The following is a 20,008-nucleotide window of genomic DNA, read 5'->3' as shown; positions in this document are numbered from 1 at the left end:
AGCCACGGGGAGACCAGAGCCCTGGTCACCGTGCCTGCCATGCAGACAGCAACAGTGCCCTTGCAGAAGAAGTTCACTTACGTTTTGGTTTTGGTTTTGTTTTTGCAACAAGTGCAGGACTCTTTTCCTGGACTTTATCACTTAAGTTTTGTTCTTCCAGTTTTTCCGTTTCTTCCAATAAAGTTATTGGTTCATAAATAAATAAAGGTCTCCGGTTGATTCATGTGGGCAAATCTCTCATTTTTAAGTTTTAAAACAGGTATCCAGGAGTTTCTGAACACAGCCATACCACAACCATATGCAGCTCAGGATCTCCACAGTGGGAGGGAGAAGGTGTTCCATGGGGCCCTGGAAAACACAAAATCAGTCTTCCCCTTATAAATAATGTAGGTATATGCGGGGTAGACTGGGGTGGGGTGGGGTGAGGTAGGGGTCCCTGGTGAATGTGGGTGCATGTGCGTAGTGAAAGTATAGAACCATAGCCTGGAAGTCATGATTGCAGTTGCCTCTGGGGAACAAGTGAAGGGAATGGGATTGGGCAGGGATTAAAATAAGGGTGTCTTCAGTTTCACCTGAAATGTTTATGTGCATTAATTATGCAAATACTAATGGTTAAGTATGAGTAGCAAGATGCGGGGTGGAGGGGTTTGGAAGTCTGAATGGTGGAGTATCTCTTTGACATGTTCACTCTGGGCAACGGTGACAATGGAAAAATGAGGGTTAGGCTGTCTTGCTCAGAAACACGGGTGTGACTTCCCATGGTCACCAATGCCTGGCACGCATGTTGTAATAACAAAACATCCACTTATATATGTTTTCTTTCTTTGTATCATATGTATATATGCATGCTTGTGTGTGTGTGTATAAATATATATATATGTATATACATACATACATATATATATATATATATATATATTTTTTTTTAAATTCCAACCAGCAGCAGAGTTCATTTTGAAGTTCATTAGGAAGACGCCCTTTGTTGAAAAGCAGTCCGGCGATCACATTACTGGAAATGATATAGCTGCTTCCTAGACCTTTCCTGAGCCTGGCTCTATTTCTGCCCTTGGGTTTCATATATCCAACTTTGATTTAGTTTTTGTTATTTGCTACCAAGAGAACCTAAGCTAATATGTCTTATTATCAACACACTTTTACCAGCCTCCACTGTATCTACAGTAGAGTAAATAGCTCTTCTAGGGTACTAAATGACATTTTCCCCTTTATCCCTACTACAGAGTCCACTGCATGGAAAAAGGATCAAGGGTGGAAGGGATCAAATAAGAACAATCTCCCGAATGGAAACACAGAATACTGAAGCCTGCTACCATATGCATCTCTTCTCACCTAAAAGTGTTTTCCTCATAATTTACAGAATTTTAATTCCTCAGATCAGCCTTCCCAAGACTGTGTTCAGTATCAGCCAGTGCCTCAAAAACATTCACAAGTGTTCAGTGGAAAACTTGTATTAATCGAATTAGCAGGATTTTTTGTTTTGTTTTTTCAGTTTTTGTTTACTCTAGGAATTTTATGTCTGATGTAAAGAATATACATTTTGAATGTATACCATGGGGATAAAATAGTCAGTGTTTCCCAAACATTCTGATCATGGGATTCTTTTTCTACCAAATCTCACAAAACAGTATTCCAAAGAAAACAGCTTTGGAAACAATGTTAAAAGGTCCCACTGTGGGCTTCTCTGGTGGCGCAGCAGTTAAAAATCCATCTGCCAATGCAGGGGACACGGGTCCGATCCTTGGTCTGGGAAGATCCCACATGCCGCGGAGCAACTAAGCCCATGTGCCACACTACTGAGCCTGTGCTCTAGAGCCCGCAAGCCACAACTACTGAAGCCTGTGCACCTAGAGCCCGTGCTCCGCAACAAGAGAAGCCACCGAAATGAAAAGCCCATGCACCACAATGAAGAATAGCCCCCACTTGCCGCAACTAGAGAAAGCCCGCATGCAGCAACCAAGTCCCAACGCAGCCAAAAAATAAAATAAAATAAAACTAAAGTGAAAAAAAAAAAAAGGTCCCATCGTGTGTTGTTCCAGAAGCACATACCTGGTAGCTAAACTTCATTCACTTTCACTTAGAGATCATTATGAGAAACTGGAACCTTTGCTGTGAAGGTTTCAGCACAGTAAGCTTTGGACAGTAAGTGTAATGCAAGGCCCTCACCATGACAGTGGGTAGATATCACACACATCCATTCAGATGTGTCACTCTCTGCTATTTACAAGCTCTGTGTTTGATCATGTTACATACTTTAATTCACAATTTCTTTATCTGTAAAATATGGGTAACGATAATCAAATTTAATCCAGTATCTGTAATAATGAGGTAATGCAGATTGAACAGCCCAGAGATATATAATATTGATGTATCACTTTTCATTACCTCTCATTAAATGATTTATTTATACATATGTATACACACACACACACGCCACAGAGAGTGAGATAAGCCACCAGCTGCTGCTTCATATGGTCTACTTCCTTAAGATTATACCGTTGATCCTACTTCATGTATTAATTTTCAAAGAAGGAATTATATGTAACATTTACTAGCACTTAGCTACAAAAGAAATACAAATATGAAGAGCTTATAGAACAAGTTTGATGTTAGTACCTATAAAATACCTGTCATATAATAGGTGCTCAATAGAAATATGCTGAATGAATGAATAAGAGCTAATCATTGACATGGAGTCAGAACTTATTGTCTAATATCAGTTGTGTAACTATTAGTTCTGTAACATTTTTAAATTAATGAAGGGAACTGAAAGTCAAAACAGTTTTTACAGATTATAGCATGAGAATTTTTATTAGTTGACTCTGCATTTATCACGAATAATACTGTGATAGCTAATTTTTATATGTCAACTTCAAAGGGCCAGTGGGTACCCAGATATTTAGTCAAATATTATTGTTTGTGCCTGAAAGGGTGTTTTTCCATGAGATTAACATTTGAAATACTAGACGAAGTAAAGCAGATTGCTTTCCTTAAAGTCGATGAGCCTCATCCAATCATTTGAAGGCCTGAATAAAATAAAGATGCTGACCTTCCTCTGAGTAAGCGGGAACTCCTCTTGCCTGACTGCCTTGGAGCAGGAACATGGTTTTTTTCCTGCCTTCAACTTGAATTTCCTGGGTCTTGAGCCTCCTGGCCTTTGGACTGGACCTACACCATGGACTCTCCTGGGTCTCAAGTATGGCAACTGCAGATTTTGAGACTTGTCAGCCTCCATAATCACGTGAGCTAATTCCTTATTTTATATAATATATAAATATATCTTCTATTGGTTCTGTTTTTCTGGAGAATCCTAACATAATACCAACACTGACCACAAATATTTCAAAGAAACCTTCATCTTATAGTCCTATACTGATATTTTAAAAGACATTATCTTAGCCCATACCAAGTTATAAACTATAAAATTTGATTGTCAAATTTTTTTTTAATTTGGTGGCTTCCCTGGTGGCACAGTGGTTAAGAAATGCCTGCCAATGCAGGGAACATGAGTTCCAGCCCTGGTCCTGGAAGGTCCCACATGCCACAGAGCAACTAAGCCCACATGCCACAACTACTGAGCCGGCATGCCACAACTACTGAAGCACGAGCACCTAGAGCCCGTGCTCCATAACAAGAGAGGCCACCGCAATGAGACACCCACGCACTGCAACAAAGAGTAGCCCCCACTTGCTGCAGCTAGAGAAAGCCCGCATCCAACAAAGACCCAATGCAGCCAAAAATTAAAAATAAAATAAATAAATTAAAAAAATAAAATTTAAAATTTTTCTAAAAACATGATCTGCTCTGAAGTTTTCTCATTCTGTGTTTGTATTTAGCTTTACATTCCTCATTAAAGAAAAAGTGTAGGCAATGTTTTTGTTTATATATATGTATATTTCCTTCATGGAAATTTGAGGTTCCAGTTCATGCTAGTTTATTCATTTCCCTTAAAAAAGTTAGATTTTAAACCTTAGGTTTCTCTTAGTTATAACATGTATTTTAACATCATCTTCTAACCTAGGAAGTAATGATGAGGGATAAAACATCTGAGAAACACCATTATCACCCCCTTAGTACACATATAACCATTCAATAGTATTATTTTAATATTTGAAGAGTAAAGTGGTCCAGATAAATTAATTATTAAATAATCTTGGAACATAATGAGAAAATGTTCTACAAAATCAAGATTTCTTCTATTTAAATAGATTCTTCCAGTGAAGTCTACAATGGACTCTTCCAAGGAAATTTTTGAAAGACTGCAATTATATTACGACTAAACACTGGTGTTAAGCAAACATAGAATACAATTTTATCTCACTGAGAAACTGATCATGTAGTTCTTTTCTATCTCTAATGTATGATCCTATCATTAAAATCAACTTATCAAATAGACATTCTTATTATTCTATTTCTTTACAGACTCAACAATTAAATGCCTCTAAAATTGCTTAGATAAGTTTACAATGTGACAGTTGCTATTTGATCCTTTGCTTCCTTCATAAACAATGATTATAGCATAGCATGAGCTTTCAAAGAGAAATAAAGAGACCCACCAAAAAAGTACATTAGTCAAAGGCATGGTAATAAAACTTTAAGTGAAAACAGCTATTTTATCCAAAAGCTTTACAACCATTGAGAGCACTTCAAACAGTCCATCACTCTTTCTTGTACCTTGAGAACAGAGACCATGTTTGATTCTGTGTATCTCCAGAGTCAAACAGTGACACACATTTGGAATACTGTATATAAATAGCTGTTGAATTAATGTTGAATTAATTCATTATAAATACCTAGGTTGGTCTTATGTCTTCCACTATAACGTCCTTAACTTCTAAGAAAATATTGACTTTTTAATATCGTATACATGTGTAATATCTTATACGTATTTACTTGAGACAATAAAGGGAGAGAAACAGTAGTTTTTTTGTTTTGGTTTGTTTTGGTCTGCTTCTCCACTAGAATACAAACCTCATGGGAACAGACTTTGTCTCTCTTTGTTACTAATATATGCCCAAATCCCATACCAGTGCCTGGGCCATATCAAGTAATCAAGAAATATTTATTGAATGAATGAATGAAAGATAATTTGAGATCAATGGTATTTCCTACCACTGTGGCTCATTCCATACAACATAATTGAGGGGTTAAAAAAAATGCTTGCTGAGTGGCAGTGAAAGGACAAATGAGGCTGGAGGGGATAAATACATCCCCACAGTTAAGTTATTTGCTCTAAGAATGCATCTAAGCCTTTTGTTTTCTGACAAAGAAAAGAGAAGTCTGCACTTACCCAAGAGGAAGGAAATGGGTAAATAACCTCAAAGGGGCTCCGTCCGAGGCAGCTACCACAGGCCCCGCGGCTTCGCCTTCACCTTGGCCTTCACGCCCGCCACGTTAAGCATGCCGCCCTCGCAGGTGCGAGGCCACCGTCGACAGCCATTTCACCCTGGAGCTCCACGCCTCTTTCGTGTGCCTGGCCGCGGCCTTTTACCTCGACCGCGACGACGTGGCCTTGAAGCACTTCAGCCGGTTCTTCCTGCGCCGCTCCCACGAGCACAGCGGGCGGGCCCGGGGCCTGAAGCGCCTGCAGAACCAGCGCGGGGGCCGCCTCAACTTCCAAGACATCAGGAAGCCAGTCCGTGACGAGTGCAAGAGCGGCCTCAAGGCCATGAAGTGCGCCTTGTTCCTGGAGAAGCCAGTGACCCGGAGCCTGCTCCACTGCACCAGCTGGCCACCGACAAGTGCGACCCCCACCTGCGCCACTTCCTGGCAACTCACTACCTCAGCCAGTAGGTGGCGTTCATCAGAGAGCTGGAGGGTCATGTCACCACCCCGAGCACGATGGGGGCCCAGGACGTCGACCTGGCAGGGTACCTCTTTGACAAGCTCACCCTGGGCGACAGCGACAAGAAGAACTGAGCCTGGACTGGACCTCCCCAGAGCCACGGGGAGACCAGAGCCCTGGTCACCGTGCCTGCCATGCAGACAGCAACAGTGCCCTTGCAGAAGAAGTTCACTTACGTTTTGGTTTTGGTTTTGTTTTTGCAACAAGTGCAGGACTCTTTTCCTGGACTTTATCACTTAAGTTTTGTTCTTCCAGTTTTTCCGTTTCTTCCAATAAAGTTATTGGTTCATAAATAAATAAAGGTCTCCGGTTGATTCATGTGGGCAAATCTCTCATTTTTAAGTTTTAAAACAGGTATCCAGGAGTTTCTGAACACAGCCATACCACAACCATATGCAGCTCAGGATCTCCACAGTGGGAGGGAGAAGGTGTTCCATGGGGCCCTGGAAAACACAAAATCAGTCTTCCCCTTATAAATAATGTAGGTATATGCGGGGTAGACTGGGGTGGGGTGGGGTGAGGTAGGGGTCCCTGGTGAATGTGGGTGCATGTGCGTAGTGAAAGTATAGAACCATAGCCTGGAAGTCATGATTGCAGTTGCCTCTGGGGAACAAGTGAAGGGAATGGGATTGGGCAGGGATTAAAATAAGGGTGTCTTCAGTTTCACCTGAAATGTTTATGTGCATTAATTATGCAAATACTAATGGTTAAGTATGAGTAGCAAGATGCGGGGTGGAGGGGTTTGGAAGTCTGAATGGTGGAGTATCTCTTTGACATGTTCACTCTGGGCAACGGTGACAATGGAAAAATGAGGGTTAGGCTGTCTTGCTCAGAAACACGGGTGTGACTTCCCATGGTCACCAATGCCTGGCACGCATGTTGTAATAACAAAACATCCACTTATATATGTTTTCTTTCTTTGTATCATATGTATATATGCATGCTTGTGTGTGTGTGTATAAATATATATATATGTATATACATATATATATATATATATATATATATATTTTTTTTTTTTTTTTTTAAATTCCAACCAGCAGCAGAGTTCATTTTGAAGTTCATTAGGAAGACGCCCTTTGTTGAAAAGCAGTTCGGCGATCACATTACTGGAAATGATATAGCTGCTTCCTAGACCTTTCCTGAGCCTGGCTCTATTTCTGCCCTTGGGTTTCATATATCCAACTTTGATTTAGTTTTTGTTATTTGCTACCAAGAGAACCTAAGCTAATATGTCTTATTATCAACACACTTTTACCAGCCTCCACTGTATCTACAGTAGAGTAAATAGCTCTTCTAGGGTACTAAATGACATTTTCCCCTTTATCCCTACTACAGAGTCCACTGCATGGAAAAAGGATCAAGGGTGGAAGGGATCAAATAAGAACAATCTCCCGAATGGAAACACAGAATACTGAAGCCTGCTACCATATGCATCTCTTCTCACCTAAAAGTGTTTTCCTCATAATTTACAGAATTTTAATTCCTCAGATCAGCCTTCCCAAGACTGTGTTCAGTATCAGCCAGTGCCTCAAAAACATTCACAAGTGTTCAGTGGAAAACTTGTATTAATCGAATTAGCAGGATTTTTTGTTTTGTTTTTTCAGTTTTTGTTTACTCTAGGAATTTTATGTCTGATGTAAAGAATATACATTTTGAATGTATACCATGGGGATAAAATATTCAGTGTTTCCCAAACATTCTGATCATGGGATTCTTTTTCTACCAAATCTCACAAAACAGTATTCCAAAGAAAACAGCTTTGGAAACAATGTTAAAAGGTCCCACTGTGGGCTTCTCTGGTGGCGCAGCAGTTAAAAATCCATCTGCCAATGCAGGGGACACGGGTCCGATCCTTGGTCTGGGAAGATCCCACATGCCGCGGAGCAACTAAGCCCATGTGCCACACTACTGAGCCTGTGCTCTAGAGCCCGCAAGCCACAACTACTGAAGCCTGTGCACCTAGAGCCCGTGCTCCGCAACAAGAGAAGCCACCGAAATGAAAAGCCCATGCACCACAATGAAGAATAGCCCCCACTTGCCGCAACTAGAGAAAGCCCGCATGCAGCAACCAAGTCCCAACGCAGCCAAAAAATAAAATAAAATAAAACTAAAGTGAAAAAAAAAAAAAGGTCCCATCGTGTGTTGTTCCAGAAGCACATACCTGGTAGCTAAACTTCATTCACTTTCACTTAGAGATCATTATGAGAAACTGGAACCTTTGCTGTGAAGGTTTCAGCACAGTAAGCTTTGGACAGTAAGTGTAATGCAAGGCCCTCACCATGACAGTGGGTAGATATCACACACATCCATTCAGATGTGTCACTCTCTGCTATTTACAAGCTCTGTGTTTGATCATGTTACATACTTTAATTCACAATTTCTTTATCTGTAAAATATGGGTAACGATAATCAAATTTAATCCAGTATCTGTAATAATGAGGTAATGCAGATTGAACAGCCCAGAGATATATAATATTGATGTATCACTTTTCATTACCTCTCATTAAATGATTTATTTATACATATGTATACACACACACACACGCCACAGAGAGTGAGATAAGCCACCAGCTGCTGCTTCATATGGTCTACTTCCTTAAGATTATACCGTTGATCCTACTTCATGTATTAATTTTCAAAGAAGGAATTATATGTAACATTTACTAGCACTTAGCTACAAAAGAAATACAAATATGAAGAGCTTATAGAACAAGTTTGATGTTAGTACCTATAAAATACCTGTCATATAATAGGTGCTCAATAGAAATATGCTGAATGAATGAATAAGAGCTAATCATTGACATGGAGTCAGAACTTATTGTCTAATATCAGTTGTGTAACTATTAGTTCTGTAACATTTTTAAATTAATGAAGGGAACTGAAAGTCAAAACAGTTTTTACAGATTATAGCATGAGAATTTTTATTAGTTGACTCTGCATTTATCACGAATAATACTGTGATAGCTAATTTTTATATGTCAACTTCAAAGGGCCAGTGGGTACCCAGATATTTAGTCAAATATTATTGTTTGTGCCTGAAAGGGTGTTTTTCCATGAGATTAACATTTGAAATACTAGACGAAGTAAAGCAGATTGCTTTCCTTAAAGTCGATGAGCCTCATCCAATCATTTGAAGGCCTGAATAAAATAAAGATGCTGACCTTCCTCTGAGTAAGCGGGAACTCCTCTTGCCTGACTGCCTTGGAGCAGGAACATGGTTTTTTTCCTGCCTTCAACTTGAATTTCCTGGGTCTTGAGCCTCCTGGCCTTTGGACTGGACCTACACCATGGACTCTCCTGGGTCTCAAGTATGGCAACTGCAGATTTTGAGACTTGTCAGCCTCCATAATCATGGGAGCTAATTCCTTGTTTTATATAATATATAAATATATCTTCTATTGGTTCTGTTTTTCTGGAGAATCCTAACATAATACCAACACTGACCACAAATATTTCAAAGAAACCTTCATCTTATAGTCCTATACTGATATTTTAAAAGACATTATCTTAGCCCATACCAAGTTATAAACTATAAAATTTGATTGTCAAATTTTTTTTTAATTTGGTGGCTTCCCTGGTGGCACAGTGGTTAAGAAATGCCTGCCAATGCAGGGAACATGAGTTCCAGCCCTGGTCCTGGAAGGTCCCACATGCCACAGAGCAACTAAGCCCACATGCCACAACTACTGAGCCGGCATGCCACAACTACTGAAGCACGAGCACCTAGAGCCCGTGCTCCATAACAAGAGAGGCCACCGCAATGAGACACCCACGCACTGCAACAAAGAGTAGCCCCCACTTGCTGCAGCTAGAGAAAGCCCGCATCCAACAAAGACCCAATGCAGCCAAAAATTAAAAATAAAATAAATAAATTAAAAAAATAAAATTTAAAATTTTTCTAAAAACATGATCTGCTCTGAAGTTTTCTCATTCTGTGTTTGTATTTAGCTTTACATTCCTCATTAAAGAAAAAGTGTAGGCAATGTTTTTGTTTATATATATGTATATTTCCTTCATGGAAATTTGAGGTTCCAGTTCATGCTAGTTTATTCATTTCCCTTAAAAAAGTTAGATTTTAAACCTTAGGTTTCTCTTAGTTATAACATGTATTTTAACATCATCTTCTAACCTAGGAAGTAATGATGAGGGATAAAACATCTGAGAAACACCATTATCACCCCCTTAGTACACATATAACCATTCAATAGTATTATTTTAATATTTGAAGAGTAAAGTGGTCCAGATAAATTAATTATTAAATAATCTTGGAACATAATGAGAAAATGTTCTACAAAATCAAGATTTCTTCTATTTAAATAGATTCTTCCAGTGAAGTCTACAATGGACTCTTCCAAGGAAATTTTTGAAAGACTGCAATTATATTACGACTAAACACTGGTGTTAAGCAAACATAGAATACAATTTTATCTCACTGAGAAACTGATCATGTAGTTCTTTTCTATCTCTAATGTATGATCCTATCATTAAAATCAACTTATCAAATAGACATTCTTATTATTCTATTTCTTTACAGACTCAACAATTAAATGCCTCTAAAATTGCTTAGATAAGTTTACAATGTGACAGTTGCTATTTGATCCTTTGCTTCCTTCATAAACAATGATTATAGCATAGCATGAGCTTTCAAAGAGAAATAAAGAGACCCACCAAAAAAGTACATTAGTCAAAGGCATGGTAATAAAACTTTAAGTGAAAACAGCTATTTTATCCAAAAGCTTTACAACCATTGAGAGCACTTCAAACAGTCCATCACTCTTTCTTGTACCTTGAGAACAGAGACCATGTTTGATTCTGTGTATCTCCAGAGTCAAACAGTGACACACATTTGGAATACTGTATATAAATAGCTGTTGAATTAATGTTGAATTAATTCATTATAAATACCTAGGTTGGTCTTATGTCTTCCACTATAACGTCCTTAACTTCTAAGAAAATATTGACTTTTTAATATCGTATACATGTGTAATATCTTATACGTATTTACTTGAGACAATAAAGGGAGAGAAACAGTAGTTTTTTTGTTTTGGTTTGTTTTGGTCTGCTTCTCCACTAGAATACAAACCTCATGGGAACAGACTTTGTCTCTCTTTGTTACTAATATATGCCCAAATCCCATACCAGTGCCTGGGCCATATCAAGTAATCAAGAAATATTTATTGAATGAATGAATGAAAGATAATTTGAGATCAATGGTATTTCCTACCACTGTGGCTCATTCCATACAACATAATTGAGGGGTTAAAAAAAATGCTTGCTGAGTGGCAGTGAAAGGACAAATGAGGCTGGAGGGGATAAATACATCCCCACAGTTAAGTTATTTGCTCTAAGAATGCATCTAAGCCTTTTGTTTTCTGACAAAGAAAAGAGAAGTCTGCACTTACCCAAGAGGAAGGAAATGGGTAAATAACCTCAAAGGGGCTCCGTCCCAGGCAGCTACCACAGGCCCCGCGGCTTCGCCTTCACCTTGGCCTTCACGCCCGCCACGTTAAGCATGCCGCCCTCGCAGGTGCGAGGCCACCGTCGACAGCCATTTCACCCTGGAGCTCCACGCCTCTTTCGTGTGCCTGGCCGCGGCCTTTTACCTCGACCGCGACGACGTGGCCTTGAAGCACTTCAGCCGGTTCTTCCTGCGCCGCTCCCACGAGCACAGCGGGCGGGCCCGGGGCCTGAAGCGCCTGCAGAACCAGCGCGGGGGCCGCCTCAACTTCCAAGACATCAGGAAGCCAGTCCGTGACGAGTGCAAGAGCGGCCTCAAGGCCATGAAGTGCGCCTTGTTCCTGGAGAAGCCAGTGACCCGGAGCCTGCTCCACTGCACCAGCTGGCCACCGACAAGTGCGACCCCCACCTGCGCCACTTCCTGGCAACTCACTACCTCAGCCAGTAGGTGGCGTTCATCAGAGAGCTGGAGGGTCATGTCACCACCCCGAGCACGATGGGGGCCCAGGACGTCGACCTGGCAGGGTACCTCTTTGACAAGCTCACCCTGGGCGACAGCGACAAGAAGAACTGAGCCTGGACTGGACCTCCCCAGAGCCACGGGGAGACCAGAGCCCTGGTCACCGTGCCTGCCATGCAGACAGCAACAGTGCCCTTGCAGAAGAAGTTCACTTACGTTTTGGTTTTGGTTTTGTTTTTGCAACAAGTGCAGGACTCTTTTCCTGGACTTTATCACTTAAGTTTTGTTCTTCCAGTTTTTCCGTTTCTTCCAATAAAGTTATTGGTTCATAAATAAATAAAGGTCTCCGGTTGATTCATGTGGGCAAATCTCTCATTTTTAAGTTTTAAAACAGGTATCCAGGAGTTTCTGAACACAGCCATACCACAACCATATGCAGCTCAGGATCTCCACAGTGGGAGGGAGAAGGTGTTCCATGGGGCCCTGGAAAACACAAAATCAGTCTTCCCCTTATAAATAATGTAGGTATATGCGGGGTAGACTGGGGTGGGGTGGGGTGAGGTAGGGGTCCCTGGTGAATGTGGGTGCATGTGCGTAGTGAAAGTATAGAACCATAGCCTGGAAGTCATGATTGCAGTTGCCTCTGGGGAACAAGTGAAGGGAATGGGATTGGGCAGGGATTAAAATAAGGGTGTCTTCAGTTTCACCTGAAATGTTTATGTGCATTAATTATGCAAATACTAATGGTTAAGTATGAGTAGCAAGATGCGGGGTGGAGGGGTTTGGAAGTCTGAATGGTGGAGTATCTCTTTGACATGTTCACTCTGGGCAACGGTGACAATGGAAAAATGAGGGTTAGGCTGTCTTGCTCAGAAACACGGGTGTGACTTCCCATGGTCACCAATGCCTGGCACGCATGTTGTAATAACAAAACATCCACTTATATATGTTTTCTTTCTTTGTATCATATGTATATATGCATGCTTGTGTGTGTGTGTATAAATATATATATATGTATATACATATATATATATATATATATATATATATTTTTTTTTTTTTTAAATTCCAACCAGCAGCAGAGTTCATTTTGAAGTTCATTAGGAAGACGCCCTTTGTTGAAAAGCAGTTCGGCGATCACATTACTGGAAATGATATAGCTGCTTCCTAGACCTTTCCTGAGCCTGGCTCTATTTCTGCCCTTGGGTTTCATATATCCAACTTTGATTTAGTTTTTGTTATTTGCTACCAAGAGAACCTAAGCTAATATGTCTTATTATCAACACACTTTTACCAGCCTCCACTGTATCTACAGTAGAGTAAATAGCTCTTCTAGGGTACTAAATGACATTTTCCCCTTTATCCCTACTACAGAGTCCACTGCATGGAAAAAGGATCAAGGGTGGAAGGGATCAAATAAGAACAATCTCCCGAATGGAAACACAGAATACTGAAGCCTGCTACCATATGCATCTCTTCTCACCTAAAAGTGTTTTCCTCATAATTTACAGAATTTTAATTCCTCAGATCAGCCTTCCCAAGACTGTGTTCAGTATCAGCCAGTGCCTCAAAAACATTCACAAGTGTTCAGTGGAAAACTTGTATTAATCGAATTAGCAGGATTTTTTGTTTTGTTTTTTCAGTTTTTGTTTACTCTAGGAATTTTATGTCTGATGTAAAGAATATACATTTTGAATGTATACCATGGGGATAAAATATTCAGTGTTTCCCAAACATTCTGATCATGGGATTCTTTTTCTACCAAATCTCACAAAACAGTATTCCAAAGAAAACAGCTTTGGAAACAATGTTAAAAGGTCCCACTGTGGGCTTCTCTGGTGGCGCAGCAGTTAAAAATCCATCTGCCAATGCAGGGGACACGGGTCCGATCCTTGGTCTGGGAAGATCCCACATGCCGCGGAGCAACTAAGCCCATGTGCCACACTACTGAGCCTGTGCTCTAGAGCCCGCAAGCCACAACTACTGAAGCCTGTGCACCTAGAGCCCGTGCTCCGCAACAAGAGAAGCCACCGAAATGAAAAGCCCATGCACCACAATGAAGAATAGCCCCCACTTGCCGCAACTAGAGAAAGCCCGCATGCAGCAACCAAGTCCCAACGCAGCCAAAAAATAAAATAAAATAAAACTAAAGTGAAAAAAAAAAAAAGGTCCCATCGTGTGTTGTTCCAGAAGCACATACCTGGTAGCTAAACTTCATTCACTTTCACTTAGAGATCATTATGAGAAACTGGAACCTTTGCTGTGAAGGTTTCAGCACAGTAAGCTTTGGACAGTAAGTGTAATGCAAGGCCCTCACCATGACAGTGGGTAGATATCACACACATCCATTCAGATGTGTCACTCTCTGCTATTTACAAGCTCTGTGTTTGATCATGTTACATACTTTAATTCACAATTTCTTTATCTGTAAAATATGGGTAACGATAATCAAATTTAATCCAGTATCTGTAATAATGAGGTAATGCAGATTGAACAGCCCAGAGATATATAATATTGATGTATCACTTTTCATTACCTCTCATTAAATGATTTATTTATACATATGTATACACACACACACACGCCACAGAGAGTGAGATAAGCCACCAGCTGCTGCTTCATATGGTCTACTTCCTTAAGATTATACCGTTGATCCTACTTCATGTATTAATTTTCAAAGAAGGAATTATATGTAACATTTACTAGCACTTAGCTACAAAAGAAATACAAATATGAAGAGCTTATAGAACAAGTTTGATGTTAGTACCTATAAAATACCTGTCATATAATAGGTGCTCAATAGAAATATGCTGAATGAATGAATAAGAGCTAATCATTGACATGGAGTCAGAACTTATTGTCTAATATCAGTTGTGTAACTATTAGTTCTGTAACATTTTTAAATTAATGAAGGGAACTGAAAGTCAAAACAGTTTTTACAGATTATAGCATGAGAATTTTTATTAGTTGACTCTGCATTTATCACGAATAATACTGTGATAGCTAATTTTTATATGTCAACTTCAAAGGGCCAGTGGGTACCCAGATATTTAGTCAAATATTATTGTTTGTGCCTGAAAGGGTGTTTTTCCATGAGATTAACATTTGAAATACTAGACGAAGTAAAGCAGATTGCTTTCCTTAAAGTCGATGAGCCTCATCCAATCATTTGAAGGCCTGAATAAAATAAAGATGCTGACCTTCCTCTGAGTAAGCGGGAACTCCTCTTGCCTGACTGCCTTGGAGCAGGAACATGGTTTTTTTCCTGCCTTCAACTTGAATTTCCTGGGTCTTGAGCCTCCTGGCCTTTGGACTGGACCTACACCATGGACTCTCCTGGGTCTCAAGTATGGCAACTGCAGATTTTGAGACTTGTCAGCCTCCATAATCATGGGAGCTAATTCCTTGTTTTATATAATATATAAATATATCTTCTATTGGTTCTGTTTTTCTGGAGAATCCTAACATAATACCAACACTGACCACAAATATTTCAAAGAAACCTTCATCTTATAGTCCTATACTGATATTTTAAAAGACATTATCTTAGCCCATACCAAGTTATAAACTATAAAATTTGATTGTCAAATTTTTTTTTAATTTGGTGGCTTCCCTGGTGGCACAGTGGTTAAGAAATGCCTGCCAATGCAGGGAACATGAGTTCCAGCCCTGGTCCTGGAAGGTCCCACATGCCACAGAGCAACTAAGCCCACATGCCACAACTACTGAGCCGGCATGCCACAACTACTGAAGCACGAGCACCTAGAGCCCGTGCTCCATAACAAGAGAGGCCACCGCAATGAGACACCCACGCACTGCAACAAAGAGTAGCCCCCACTTGCTGCAGCTAGAGAAAGCCCGCATCCAACAAAGACCCAATGCAGCCAAAAATTAAAAATAAAATAAATAAATTAAAAAAATAAAATTTAAAATTTTTCTAAAAACATGATCTGCTCTGAAGTTTTCTCATTCTGTGTTTGTATTTAGCTTTACATTCCTCATTAAAGAAAAAGTGTAGGCAATGTTTTTGTTTATATATATGTATATTTCCTTCATGGAAATTTGAGGTTCCAGTTCATGCTAGTTTATTCATTTCCCTTAAAAAAGTTAGATTTTAAACCTTAGGTTTCTCTTAGTTATAACATGTATTTTAACATCATCTTCTAACCTAGGAAGTAATGATGAGGGATAAAACATCTGAGAAACACCATTATCACCCCCTTAGTACACATATAACCATTCAATAGTATTATTTTAATATTTGAAGAGTAAAGTGGTCCAGATAAATTAATTATTAAATAATCTTGGAACATAATGAGAAAATGTTCTACAAAATCAAGATTTCTTCTATTTAAATAGATTCTTCCAGTGAAGTCTACAATGGACTCTTCCAAGGAAATTTTTGAAAGACTGCAATTATATTACGACTAAACACTGGTGTTAAGCAAACATAGAATACAATTTTATCTCACTGAGAAACTGATCATGTAGTTCTTTTCTATCTCTAATGTATGATCCTATCATTAAAATCAACTTATCAAATAGACATTCTTATTATTCTATTTCTTTACAGACTCAACAATTAAATGCCTCTAAAATTGCTTAGATAAGTTTACAATGTGACAGTTGCTATTTGATCCTTTGCTTCCTTCATAAACAATGATTATAGCATAGCATGAGCTTTCAAAGAGAAATAAAGAGACCCACCAAAAAAGTACATTAGTCAAAGGCATGGTAATAAAACTTTAAGTGAAAACAGCTATTTTATCCAAAAGCTTTACAACCATTGAGAGCACTTCAAACAGTCCATCACTCTTTCTTGTACCTTGAGAACAGAGACCATGTTTGATTCTGTGTATCTCCAGAGTCAAACAGTGACACACATTTGGAATACTGTATATAAATAGCTGTTGAATTAATGTTGAATTAATTCATTATAAATACCTAGGTTGGTCTTATGTCTTCCACTATAACGTCCTTAACTTCTAAGAAAATATTGACTTTTTAATATCGTATACATGTGTAATATCTTATACGTATTTACTTGAGACAATAAAGGGAGAGAAACAGTAGTTTTTTTGTTTTGGTTTGTTTTGGTCTGCTTCTCCACTAGAATACAAACCTCATGGGAACAGACTTTGTCTCTCTTTGTTACTAATATATGCCCAAATCCCATACCAGTGCCTGGGCCATATCAAGTAATCAAGAAATATTTATTGAATGAATGAATGAAAGATAATTTGAGATCAATGGTATTTCCTACCACTGTGGCTCATTCCATACAACATAATTGAGGGGTTAAAAAAAATGCTTGCTGAGTGGCAGTGAAAGGACAAATGAGGCTGGAGGGGATAAATACATCCCCACAGTTAAGTTATTTGCTCTAAGAATGCATCTAAGCCTTTTGTTTTCTGACAAAGAAAAGAGAAGTCTGCACTTACCCAAGAGGAAGGAAATGGGTAAATAACCTCAAAGGGGCTCCGTCCGAGGCAGCTACCACAGGCCCCGCGGCTTCGCCTTCACCTTGGCCTTCACGCCCGCCACGTTAAGCATGCCGCCCTCGCAGGTGCGAGGCCACCGTCGACAGCCATTTCACCCTGGAGCTCCACGCCTCTTTCGTGTGCCTGGCCGCGGCCTTTTACCTCGACCGCGACGACGTGGCCTTGAAGCACTTCAGCCGGTTCTTCCTGCGCCGCTCCCACGAGCACAGCGGGCGGGCCCGGGGCCTGAAGCGCCTGCAGAACCAGCGCGGGGGCCGCCTCAACTTCCAAGACATCAGGAAGCCAGTCCGTGACGAGTGCAAGAGCGGCCTCAAGGCCATGAAGTGCGCCTTGTTCCTGGAGAAGCCAGTGACCCGGAGCCTGCTCCACTGCACCAGCTGGCCACCGACAAGTGCGACCCCGACCTGCGCCACTTCCTGGCAACTCACTACCTCAGCCAGTAGGTGGCGTTCATCAGAGAGCTGGAGGGTCATGTCACCACCCCGAGCACGATGGGGGCCCAGGACGTCGACCTGGCAGGGTACCTCTTTGACAAGCTCACCCTGGGCGACAGCGACAAGAAGAACTGAGCCTGGACTGGACCTCCCCAGAGCCACGGGGAGACCAGAGCCCTGGTCACCGTGCCTGCCATGCAGACAGCAACAGTGCCCTTGCAGAAGAAGTTCACTTACGTTTTGGTTTTGGTTTTGTTTTTGCAACAAGTGCAGGACTCTTTTCCTGGACTTTATCACTTAAGTTTTGTTCTTCCAGTTTTTCCGTTTCTTCCAATAAAGTTATTGGTTCATAAATAAATAAAGGTCTCCGGTTGATTCATGTGGGCAAATCTCTCATTTTTAAGTTTTAAAACAGGTATCCAGGAGTTTCTGAACACAGCCATACCACAACCATATGCAGCTCAGGATCTCCACAGTGGGAGGGAGAAGGTGTTCCATGGGGCCCTGGAAAACACAAAATCAGTCTTCCCCTTATAAATAATGTAGGTATATGCGGGGTAGACTGGGGTGGGGTGGGGTGAGGTAGGGGTCCCTGGTGAATGTGGGTGCATGTGCGTAGTGAAAGTATAGAACCATAGCCTGGAAGTCATGATTGCAGTTGCCTCTGGGGAACAAGTGAAGGGAATGGGATTGGGCAGGGATTAAAATAAGGGTGTCTTCAGTTTCACCTGAAATGTTTATGTGCATTAATTATGCAAATACTAATGGTTAAGTATGAGTAGCAAGATGCGGGGTGGAGGGGTTTGGAAGTCTGAATGGTGGAGTATCTCTTTGACATGTTCACTCTGGGCAACGGTGACAATGGAAAAATGAGGGTTAGGCTGTCTTGCTCAGAAACACGGGTGTGACTTCCCATGGTCACCAATGCCTGGCACGCATGTTGTAATAACAAAACATCCACTTATATATGTTTTCTTTCTTTGTATCATATGTATATATGCATGCTTGTGTGTGTGTGTATAAATATATATATATGTATATACATACATACATATATATATATATATATATTTTTTTTTTTTTAAATTCCAACCAGCAGCAGAGTTCATTTTGAAGTTCATTAGGAAGACGCCCTTTGTTGAAAAGCAGTCCGGCGATCACATTACTGGAAATGATATAGCTGCTTCCTAGACCTTTCCTGAGCCTGGCTCTATTTCTGCCCTTGGGTTTCATATATCCAACTTTGATTTAGTTTTTGTTATTTGCTACCAAGAGAACCTAAGCTAATATGTCTTATTATCAACACACTTTTACCAGCCTCCACTGTATCTACAGTAGAGTAAATAGCTCTTCTAGGGTACTAAATGACATTTTCCCCTTTATCCCTACTACAGAGTCCACTGCATGGAAAAAGGATCAAGGGTGGAAGGGATCAAATAAGAACAATCTCCCGAATGGAAACACAGAATACTGAAGCCTGCTACCATATGCATCTCTTCTCACCTAAAAGTGTTTTCCTCATAATTTACAGAATTTTAATTCCTCAGATCAGCCTTCCCAAGACTGTGTTCAGTATCAGCCAGTGCCTCAAAAACATTCACAAGTGTTCAGTGGAAAACTTGTATTAATCGAATTAGCAGGATTTTTTGTTTTGTTTTTTCAGTTTTTGTTTACTCTAGGAATTTTATGTCTGATGTAAAGAATATACATTTTGAATGTATACCATGGGGATAAAATATTCAGTGTTTCCCAAACATTCTGATCATGGGATTCTTTTTCTACCAAATCTCACAAAACAGTATTCCAAAGAAAACAGCTTTGGAAACAATGTTAAAAGGTCCCACTGTGGGCTTCTCTGGTGGCGCAGCAGTTAAAAATCCATCTGCCAATGCAGGGGACACGGGTCCGATCCTTGGTCTGGGAAGATCCCACATGCCGCGGAGCAACTAAGCCCATGTGCCACACTACTGAGCCTGTGCTCTAGAGCCCGCAAGCCACAACTACTGAAGCCTGTGCACCTAGAGCCCGTGCTCCGCAACAAGAGAAGCCACCGAAATGAAAAGCCCATGCACCACAATGAAGAATAGCCCCCACTTGCCGCAACTAGAGAAAGCCCGCATGCAGCAACCAAGTCCCAACGCAGCCAAAAAATAAAATAAAATAAAACTAAAGTGAAAAAAAAAAAAAGGTCCCATCGTGTGTTGTTCCAGAAGCACATACCTGGTAGCTAAACTTCATTCACTTTCACTTAGAGATCATTATGAGAAACTGGAACCTTTGCTGTGAAGGTTTC

The 20,008-nt window shown here is 40.4% G+C and overlaps 4 pseudogenes; 3 read left to right on the top strand and 1 right to left on the bottom strand.

Moving 5' to 3' along the window:
• The window catches only part of LOC132483040 (centrosomal protein of 78 kDa-like), a 360,457-nt pseudogene that overhangs the window by 240,450 nt on the left and 99,999 nt on the right, over positions 1–20,008 (bottom strand).
• On the top strand, positions 2,339–5,941 carry LOC132483025 (ferritin heavy chain-like; annotated as a pseudogene).
• LOC132483024 (ferritin heavy chain-like) lies at positions 8,299–11,901 on the top strand (annotated as a pseudogene).
• On the top strand, positions 14,255–17,857 carry LOC132483022 (ferritin heavy chain-like; annotated as a pseudogene).

This window comes from Mesoplodon densirostris (assembly GCF_025265405.1).
Source record: "Mesoplodon densirostris isolate mMesDen1 chromosome Y unlocalized genomic scaffold, mMesDen1 primary haplotype SUPER_Y_unloc_2, whole genome shotgun sequence".
Taxonomy (NCBI): domain Eukaryota; kingdom Metazoa; phylum Chordata; class Mammalia; order Artiodactyla; family Ziphiidae; genus Mesoplodon; species Mesoplodon densirostris.
This window is presented reverse-complemented; position numbering and strand designations above follow the sequence as displayed.